This window comes from Perognathus longimembris, chromosome 18, assembly GCF_023159225.1.
Source record: "Perognathus longimembris pacificus isolate PPM17 chromosome 18, ASM2315922v1, whole genome shotgun sequence".
NCBI classification, from domain to species: Eukaryota; Metazoa; Chordata; class Mammalia; order Rodentia; family Heteromyidae; genus Perognathus; species Perognathus longimembris.
The window spans coordinates 6,126,253-6,135,803 of NC_063178.1; the positions used below are offsets into that span (position 1 = coordinate 6,126,253).

The 9,551-nt window shown below is 39.0% G+C and overlaps 1 protein-coding gene and 1 long non-coding RNA gene across 5 annotated transcripts in view; one reads left to right on the forward strand and one right to left on the reverse strand.

The window, feature by feature from the left end:
* The window catches only part of LOC125366783 (aldo-keto reductase family 1 member C4-like), a 133,992-nt gene that overhangs the window by 39,843 nt on the left and 84,598 nt on the right, over window positions 1–9,551 (reverse strand). The gene's annotated exons all lie outside the window — the stretch shown is intronic.
* The window catches only part of LOC125366788, a 94,321-nt gene that overhangs the window by 13,042 nt on the left and 71,728 nt on the right, over window positions 1–9,551 (forward strand). Inside the window, exon 2 of the long non-coding RNA XR_007213971.1 lies at window positions 9,034–9,040. This is a non-coding gene — a long non-coding RNA (uncharacterized LOC125366788). The remainder of the gene's footprint in view (window positions 1–9,033; window positions 9,041–9,551) is intronic.

A 9,551-nucleotide genomic window follows, 5' to 3' on the forward strand; every position in this document is an offset into this window, starting at 1 on the left:
AGAGATCCACTAGGTCAAATATTAATTTTCCATGTTCATCTTTTGGAAACATCTCTTCTCCAGGCTGAAATAGAAGCAGACATTACAGCAGCCTCACCATATCTTGCACCTCCCCAGAGCAATGGTCCTTTGTACATTTAAGGAATGGAACACTAAATGATCATTACATTAATGAAGTTCTCCTCCAATTACTTTTGTTTACAAAGGTGTTGGCATGAGAGCTGTAAAGAATGGCTTTGGGTAAGTAATCTCCTACCAGTTACATGTATTATTAAGTATTGGTTTCACATCATAACGAGACTTCCCTCTGACTTATGTTACTTCTCTACTTCACTTTCTTCAGGGAAATACTTCTCATTCACTGGGAAAGTCTGGAATTACATAGCCCTGATCCTCAACAACAATGGATTTCAATCTTGATTCAGGACAATCAGTAAGTACTCTTTAGCTATCTGAACACATGTGAGTCCAAGACAAGTAAGTGAAGCAAAATGGTTAACCAAAATTGTAGGAGAGACTGATCCTATTCATGGAAGATGCAATCAAACTATCAAAGAGAGAGCCATGATGCATGAACTATTAAATGGCATATTCGCCATCAAGGGCGAACCTGGGACAAATCACAAAGCAAGCCTCTAGTGATTAAATAAAAATGTAGGGATGGAGAAGCAGAAATAGCTGAAGACTAAATCTAAATCTAGCCATTGATTCAACTGCCTACTTATACAGTTCAATAAACTTGCATAAAATACTGCAGGTCATTTGTATCAATTTTATAACTAAAGCCTACATAAATTGATAATCAATGCTTCTTCTCAATCATTTACAGAAATAATTGTCATGGGGACAGATGCAGTTAATCCAATAAGATGGTGCAAATTGCCTACCTTCATTGAAATTGGTGAATGAATAAGGTAGAGATCAACATAATCCAACTGTAGTTTCTTCAGTGATCTTTCCAGACAAGGCTGGACGAGTTCTGGTCGGTTGAATGTGCCCCAGAGCTGTGAAAGTTCAAAAATGCAAATTGTGCTGAATGGATGAGTTACATCAGTTGAGAAGTCTAATTCACCCAATTCTGAGAAATTTTATCCTAGGTAGATACTGATGCCATCGAGGAAATATAATGCCTTTAGTCTTAGTTTTTCATAATCGGACAGGTCCATGTCATTGTTAAATAACTTGCTGGATAAAGTAAAGAAATTACCTGAGATTCACTCAAGCAGTAAAATTATCCAAATGCTGAATCCTATTCCAGAGAGATTACAGAACTACTATTTGTTGGGGTTTTTTGCCCCTCCCGGCTCGGACTCTTCCTTCTTTCTTTCCACCCTCCTTTCTCGCCCTCTCCCCTAATCACCCGACCTGCAGGTAAGTTAGAGTGGAACGGGGGTCAGCTCCGACCTGACGTGCACGGGATCAGCTGCAGATGTGTGCCCGCCTCCAACGTACACATGCAACGGGGTCAGCTTCTTAGAGCGAACTGACTTCATTAAGAGAAGGACAAGGGGAGATGATTCCGAGGGAGGGGTTTGGCCAGGATGTCGATAGGCTGAAAGGTATCACCTGACCCCCAAGGGCTAACGACACTCGAGCGTGCCGAACCAGGGCGGGGTTGGTAGGCGCCAGGCTGGCTAGGAGGTTGGGGGGCTGTTGGCCCAACCGGTTCCTCTGGATTCCAATCCAGAGGGGGTAGAAGGGCCCCATTCCCCAGGGCTGGGGGAGGTGCATCAAGCCCCTTCCATCAAGGGGAAAGATGGATCCCAACACTATTTCTCTAAATGTATTGGCTATTCAAATCAGTAGAGACATATCCACATGCCTTTATTTCCATAACTAAAGGGAAAGATATTTGAACATTTTTAAATGCTAGGTAAAAAATAAAAAACAAAACACTTTAGCAATATTTTTTTTACTACCCAATGAACTCTCAAACTGATATCTCCCAGTAATAAATGTAAGATATGATATCTCATATAGTAATAATTTTTTAGAAAGTTGCTTTGGGCATGAAGAAAGCTGTGATTTGATCACCGATTGAGTGGTTCCATAGCAACTGTTAAAACAAAGTGATTCGAGTTGAGGCTCTGAAAACTAAAAAGACTTTCAATCTACAAGATTGTAGACAGTAAGTAGGAAGTCTCTATTTCTCTCTATTTTTTATACTGGATCTTCTATGTGAATAACAATAGTACCAGCAAGAAAATTCTTTCAACTGGTGCTCCAATAACGTAATTCTTACGTTCCCAAATCACATTTCATTAATTTTGCACCTACCTATGATAGGCACCATACCTTTGAGGTGAGGAATATGTTTTCTCTCTTTACAATGCCCTCTTCAATCTTGCTTCGAATGGCCAGACCTACCTCTTCTTCTATTCGGTACACATAAGCAGTGTCAATATGACGAAACCCAGCATCTATAGCTATTTTGGTGGCTTCCATTGACTTACTCTTAGGAACCTAGATTAACAGCAAAAAGCAGAAGTTGGAGATACATATTGTGAGGTCTCCCATTGTAAGCAAAGTAGATAGTTAACACAATTAAAAGGTATTTCATATCCCAATGCCATCTTCAGATCACTTAATCATATAACAAAGTATTACTTCCCTGAATTTAAATTCCTACTTTGCTATAAGACAAAGGATTATCCATAAAGCAGTTGTGATGGTCTGGTCACAGAAATAATCACCTTTCCATGAACTAATTTTTAACTATGTCTGAGCTTAATTCTGAACTTCAAGGAGTTAACCCAAACCTGTTTTTTCTGTGGTATTATCTACTTATTAATAGAATTTGGCTTTCTCGAAACTTAAATCATAGTCAACACTAACTAATCATTGACATCGGAAGATTACAGGAGGCCTGGTTCCAATGAATTCCTACAAAGATTTCCAGGACTCAGCACATAGTTAACATCTCCCTGAGGTTTACATAATGATGTTACAAAGTAAAAGTAGTACAGAATAAATATGCACAGAACAAAATCCAGAAGGTATATATGGCCCACGTTTCTCTGAGTTCTCTGTCATAGAACACAATATGTAGCATTGAATTTTGACAATACATGTAGCAGATTTTGTCTACCAGGAAAGGCCAAGTCATTCAAATGATTTTTTTTTCCAGTTCTGTTTGCCTAATGGCCCCCTCTCTGCTAGGACAACCTCAAATTCCAATCCTTAACACGTCTGGTTATACAAGCAATGAAAAAGCATACCATCCTTATGTGTTACAAAACAGGAAGATACCAAACCTCCCAGATGCTATCCAGGGCCAGGGCTCTTGAGATAGGGTGTAAAGGTTTTGCTAACATTTTTTTATAGTCTCTCTCTGTAAAATAGAACAAAGTACTAGGTGGACAATGATATATACTTGCAGTCGACTCCATCATATAAGATATGATTGGTGTAGCTGTCCACACTCAAAGCCAAAGCTCCTTGATTTAGAGAGGGTATGGTGGGGGGATTGCCTCCTCTACCAAATGTGGGTAACAATTTTAAAGTTCATTCAGTGAATGATTTTTAAAAGGCAAATCAAGACACAGACTGTTTTATTTATGCAAAAAATTCATAAACTTTCCTTGCCTAAAAAAATATTATAACTATTGAGATATTAGCTTCTATAACCCTGACCTAATATCAGCCCTGATGTTTCTTAGGTATAACAGCACTCTAAGATTCACCAGTGCTGAGTGTGTGATAGTATTCTTCAATAGTCCCTACCTATATGCCTTAAAATTTAACAAGGTCTGGGCCCAAGGATCAAAGTTGCTCAAGCTTATGAAACAGGTGTACAAATTTAACGTTCAGGGAACTTGTCTCTGGTCACACAATTAATTAGTATAAGGATGATTGTAGACTCCAAAAATTCCTCTCTGATTTAGCAGACTGTCCATGTTGGTTAGTTCATTTTAGAAAACCACTTGACCACCTTCAATCTATCACACTACAACTAGAGCCAAGTCTCTGAGGTTCAAATTTTCTTCTATCATATCACCAGACTTTTACATTCAGGACATTTTTTATATAGTTTAGAGTGTGATGGGAGAAATTCTACTTGCCTGTTCCACTATTTCCAATGAGATGTTTACAATAGAACAGCAAGGCCCAACCATTGTATAGTTTATGCCTCTCATCTCAAGTTAATTTTTACCATTTTGATTTCACCGGATCTCCTCAAGAAAGCAAGACTTTCTAAGGTAGGAATTAAGCAAAAAAAATTCCATTTCCATTGCTAGCAGTATCCTTACCTACATAGAAGCTGATGGGCAGCTCTAGCCTGCTAACTTTCATCTTGACTTTTTTTTCCACAAAGCTATCAAATTAATGATCAATTAGTACAAAACATAATGCCCAGAATAATCAACAGGTGATGACATGATCAGTTCTAATACAGATCAAACTCTAACAATGTTCTTTTTTGTACATGGCATAGCTCTAGCTTGAAAAAAAACTGAGGAATGGCTGACCACTCCAGAGTCACAGTGGAAATAGGTCACTTTGCAATCCAGGTTATCCACTCCTTCTAAATCTATTTTAATTTTGAACCTTCCAACCCACCACCATTCTTATTACCTCTTCAGGTGCATAGGTGCCGAAGCCCAGTTGTGGAATGGCATGGCCATCATTGAGACCAACGCACTGAAGTTTGGAATCCATTGCCTGTCTCTCCTCTGGCTTGACTGAGATTGGCGGAGTGGTTTTTGGTTTTGGTTTTTTTTCTTTGCCTCACAGGGTACCAGCCTAACAGGAAGTCATGATTCCTGGTTCCTGCCTAATGTTTAATCAACAATGTGAAGCAGTGGAGTTAAAGCTAAAGTGCAAATTTACAAAGAGAACTACAGTCAGCTCACTTATTTTTGTAATAAACTCCTATACAGTGACACAGAAGCTATTGGTTTTAAGTATTTTTTCTCCTTAGGGTCTTACATGTGTTATAATGAGTTTCTATAGTAGATTAATGCCATCATTTCTGCCAATTTGCTGGACTATAAACATTCAGATTCACACTTTCTCCTTATTTATATTTTCTGAAATCAATGAAGCCCCTTGGAAATTATATATTATTTAAAATAATGGAGACAGCACTTGTACAGCAATACAGAAAGACCACTAAACACGTGTTTGGTTTGGATTCATTAACCAGAATTTAAAAAAAAAAAAAAAAAGAAGAAGAATGAAGCCAAGCATCAGTGGTTTTTCCCATTCTAGACAGCCCTCAGCGTACCAAGCCAAGGGAAATTTCTACATTTGAGTCAAATTCTGCCTTAGACTCCTAGATCTGTACTGCCTCCCATGATGCATGTCAGCTTGTCTGGTGAAACTCTGCAAAGGACCCACAGGCTTGGCTCCTCAGACATATTGTTTCAGGTCTAAGTAGACTGTGGGAGACAGGGCTAGTGAAGAGCTTAAAGATCCAAACGGAACACATGCAAATCACCAGAAAAAAAAATGGCAGGTGGTGCCAACATTGAAAAATGTAATCCAGATAAAGCCAGGAAATATCATGATCGAAGTTTGTATTTCATGGGAGGAGATCAACCCAAACAATACACAACAAAACGAAACATTAATGATTACCATGTAAGTGGCCCAAGAGGTTTCTTGCGGGTCACCTTTAAAATTGTTTGCATTATAGTCTTCCTCATTTAAGATCTTCGGCATCAGATAAGTAAGGATTTATTCCCAAGATCATTTTTGTAAACTACGGGATTGACTGTGATTAATGCACCTGACCTTTGTAGGACTTACTTTTTAATTTGTGGAAAATAATACATGTACTAATTGGTATGCCCCAGGGAAGAATAAATGGGATAATCTGGAGAAAGGATGCTGAGTACTTGGTAAAAGACATCACTACCACTATATTTTAAATCACTTTAAGTGCATTATAAAGTCATTGAGGGCAAGAAACTACATGTTTATCATAGACTTATCATTAACATCACACTTCTTATAATTCTAGTAGATTATAAAGTCATTAAAGACAAGAAATATAGGTAAGTAGTTCACGCTATAAATGTTTAATGAGTTATGTTCTGAGTTTTGATGCAAACAACCTGAAATTAGTGTATCTAAATTTATCATGAAAGTCATTTACCTCTTAGTTTGTATTCATGCCGCTGAATGCTTGTTGCTGCATGATTACCAACTTATATTTTTAATCCATAGTCAGTTGATTCTGTGTATGCAGAACCCATAGATATAAAGCACTAACATGTTGCTTGGATAACAGCAAATTTATGTTTAAGATGGATTGGAATTGTCGATATCATTTTTGTCCTTTATGAGGAGAAACAACTAAGAGTGCTACATAAACAATTCCAAGAAAAAGGATGTGTAACTTTAGATTAATAAATAATTTTTAAATACAACTAAGGGTTGTTAATGCATTAATTAAAAAGTCAGAAAATACCAGTGTTTGTCAAATGCTTACTTATAGTCATACTAAACATATAGGGCAAGATTGCGATGGTAAATAGACATTTTCCTAAAATTTAGATTTTAGATAATCAACTACCAAGTCTTCTATCTGATTTTAGACATATCTATAAACAAATGGTATTAAATTTTAAACTTTTATAATTTAGAAAAAATATTCTTTGCAAAAGAAGAAATCTCTGCCTTTGACCATTGGAACAGAATGAAAATGTCTGGTAGAAACCAAACATTCAAAGCTCCGTCCCTAACTGTGTTTGCTCAGTGTTACCAAGCTTACCTGATACTCATCAGTCATTTGTTATTCTCACACATTAACAAACTCGGCTTCTTCCATTTTGTAAAATCTGAATTCGGACTTTGGTATTTCCAGCTTTACTTGGGTGATGATTCTGAACTATGACACTGTCTCTTCTTTCAGCAGAGAGCTTAATGTGTTCTGCATTTGGATTTAGCCCCATCATTTAAACTTTACCCCCATCCCCAGTGTTCTGCTGGACGTTGATACCACACACCCAAGTCTTCAATGAGTAAGGAGCCTTTGTTTCACTCACATGACAATTCAAATTCAATTCATTATGCAAAGTCTTCAATAATCATCTCTTTTGCCTATCCAGAGTCTTGGTGTTTAAGAAAAACTTGGAACTCGATTAAAATCCCTGAGTAAGTGACCAACACAGATAACAGTAGAAATACAATATTTTAGCAGTATATAAGCATCTTTATGAGGCAAGGAGGTTATCGTAATCAAAAGTTTCTCATACACTGTAGTAATAAATTCTAAAGAGGTTTAATATGTTTAGATTTCTGGTATTCAACCAGCCAGTGTTTCTTTGAGGGAAATTTGACAATGTCCAGACAGGATACAATTAATAAGCCAGCCAAGGACAGCTGATGGACTGCGCTGAGGATTTAGTACAAGCCTGCTTATTTTTTATCACAAGGATTACAAGTCGCTTCAATGTTACTATTTATGTGAATACACATATTATAGGAAATGAGCTGGAATCAGTAATCAACATTGTTCACAAAGCTAAGCACTGGAATGAACTACTTTCACCCTGAACTCTACAAAATACTAGGATTACTTTCAGTCATAGTTGAGTATTTGTTGTTCAGTCCTGTAAACCTAGCTACTCGGGAGACCAATATCCGATGAACAAGATTCAAAACAAGCTGGGGCATAAAAGTCTAGGTGAGTCCATCTTTAAGTAACTATGAAAAAGCCAGTGTGATAACATGGGAAAACTGTAATGCTTTTCCATAAAGGGTGAGGAGGAAATCGAGCCAGTCACCTAAACCATGGAGCAGGGACATTCCACCAAAGGAGGAAATTATGACACAGGATAAGGCCTGAGGCCGAGCCACTCTGAGCAACAGGAATGACAGAAGATTTAAGGTAAATTAAGGAGCTAAATGGGTATGCAGTAAATACCAGTTACACCCAGAACCAAGAATCCAACAAGGAGAAAGTAGTCTGGCATGTGTAGCTTGTTTTGCTTGCCTGAATGATGTGTTGATTTATTACTTTGTTTCCCGGAATTGTAATTGCTATTTGTAATCACTAAGCTCCAATTCTGCTTCTGTATGTCTGCTTGCTATCACGTGCGCAAACACCTGTGTGTGGTTTGTGCCTTTAACAACCCAGCTGAGTTTGAGTTCGGGGCTGCATTCCTCAACTCTCCTGAGTTGGTGCAGTCACCATGTGGCCATTTAACTCCTAGTCCAATTGACTGAGGGTTGATGTGGCTGTTTGGGAACCTGGGATACATCACCGAGAGAGATAGGGCTCAAGTGCTGGAGCAAATGTGAGACCCTGAGTTTAAGCTCTAGAACCTGAAAAAAGAAAAGGCAAGGAAGGGACCGGGAGGGAGGGGAGGAGTAGGGAAGAGAAGGGAAGGAAAAGGAATAGTAATGAAGGGAGGGGGAAAACAGGAGGGGAGGGAAGAGGAATGAATTTCAGTTATGCCGAACTCTTCCAATAAAGAGCAGAAGAGGGTACAATTCCTAATCCAAGCTTACTCCAAGACTATGCTGATAGAAAAGCCAAATGGATACATAAAGAATAAAAATTATAGACTACAATCCACTATGAAAACTATTCAATAAAATACAGGATCATAGCCGTGATGTACTCTAACAAAAGCAAACACTGAGGTTAACAAACTTCCCCTTGCAAGCCGTCTCTCGCTGCGTTTTCCACATCCAAGAGCACTAAAAAGTTTGGAAAGCCATTGACTGTCCTGTTGAGAGCCAGGTGCTTCTGTGAATCTAAGAGCTGCTCAAGTGGTTGAGCAATCTTAAAATAAGAAATCTGGTAGAAGAGGCAATGCTGGAAAGAAAGAAAGGAAGGAAGGAAGAAAGAAAGGAAGGATGGGGCTGGGGATATGGCCTAGTGGCAAGAGTGCCTGCCTCATATACATGAGGCCCTGGGTTCGATTCCCCAGCACCACATATACAGAAAATGGCCAGAAGGGGCCGCTGTGGCTCAAGTGGCAGAGTGCTAGCCTTGAGCAAAAAGAAGCCAGGAAGCCAGGGACAGTGCTCAGGCCCTGAGTCCAAGGCCCAGGACTGGCCAAAAAAAAAGGAAGGAAGACCTCAGGTCTAATCCTGTAATCATCTAGAGTCATGCTCTGTATTTCATGCTTTGAGAAGGGCTGTTGACCATTGTTTTAACCATTTCTCCACAGAAAACAAATCAGAGTTTCCCCCTAGGGTACACAAAGATGTGGCAAATAACTTCTTTAATTTCTTTTTCTTTTGCCAGTCCTGGGGCTTGAACTCAGGGCCTGGGCATTGTTCCTGACTTCTTTTTGCCCAAGGCTAGTACCCTACCACTTGAGCCATAGCGCCACGTCTGGCTCTCTCTATACATATGTGGTGCTGAGGAATCAAACCTAGGGCTTCACATATGCAAGGCAAGCACTTTACCACCAGGCCATATCCCCAGCCCTGTGGCAAATAATTTCTGAGGGACCCAAAAATGGTACCAGGAACAGTGGCTTGTCATCAAATATCAACAGCTTCTATGGGGTTACAATGCACCCTGGGCTAAGAGGACAAAGCTGTTTTCAAAATGATGGGGACGTGGTTGGTAGGACCATCAATAGTTT